We start from the raw sequence: 1,238 nt of genomic DNA, 5'->3' as shown, positions 1-1,238 counted from the left end.
AACGTATTCCGTGCAAATGGCTCCCGTAGGGCCCTAAGTCAATTTCTATCAGTCGCTTTGCACACTAGCACGTTGTGCTTGAGCCCTTACCCAATATAGTGACTTGTGCTGGTTTCCTAATCACATGTCCTTGTGCTGAAGCACTAGGAAAATATGTCATCAAGCTAGTTTCCATCCAGCACTACCCAAGTAGACTTGGCTCCATTTACATGCTTATGCTGTTTCGGACAAGTCCCGGACTCTGGCGCGAGGTCCCACACCCGCATGCAAATGTGTGACGCCTTCCAGTGCTGGCAGACAGTAGATCAAACACAACCATGAGCCCAGCCATTGATCTTATTCTGTCAGCTGGCCCGACATTAGCAGCTGGTGGTAGGGTGGGAAAGGTTGGGCGGTTAGGCGAGGTCAGGAATGCACTGACTGTACTCGCTCGATGGAAAACAATAATGCCAATTGGTCACTTACGTTTATGGTGGACACGGTGTTGACAAGTAATGACGGCAATTTTTGAGCTATCCAAACGAATAGCTTAGCCTTATATGCCGAAACAAATACTTGACAATGACCTTATTTATGTTTACATCCTTGTTGTCCTCCTACTAAGTTATGCAATGGCTAAGGTTGCGATGCAAGGTTGAAGCAATGCTCCCAGGAACTCCCAACTCGTCATCATTCCAGAAAGTCAACGTGTATGCTAAAGCAAGCTTTTATCGACTCAAGCCAGTAAAAGCTATCTTATGCTTCAGCTTTAGAGTGACTTGAAATAAAACTGTCCCTCGTGCAATGAAGAACAACGGGACATGATTTACTATGTAACTTATCACTGACCAGTCAGTGCATGGTGTTATGTAGCATGTATTTTATCACAGCAGTTACAGAATGCTGATAAGTTATTACACGGGCAGAAGGTACTGGGTTCAATCCAGGACATGCCCCCAAATAGATCACCTCCTAGAATTCACAAGGCCTCAGATTATGGGAAGACTGTACTTGTAATAAGTAGAAGGTTGCCAGTGTGGTTTTGCATCAGGATATTTAAGTAAGAACACCTAATGGACAGTGTGCAGTATCAATGTACAAGATGTCTACTGAGCCTTCAGTCCGATGACGCACTGTGGACATAACCCAGCCAACAAGTGATGCATCGCAGAAAGTTTAATGCAAGTTCTCAGGAACATTAGCATAACATTAACATAGCAGCGCATGTAAACACATTCTCATTCTTAGTGCCAGATTGG

Source organism: Puntigrus tetrazona, chromosome 22 (assembly GCF_018831695.1).
Source record: "Puntigrus tetrazona isolate hp1 chromosome 22, ASM1883169v1, whole genome shotgun sequence".
Taxonomy (NCBI): domain Eukaryota; kingdom Metazoa; phylum Chordata; class Actinopteri; order Cypriniformes; family Cyprinidae; genus Puntigrus; species Puntigrus tetrazona.
Note: the sequence above shows the minus strand (reverse complement) of the source record.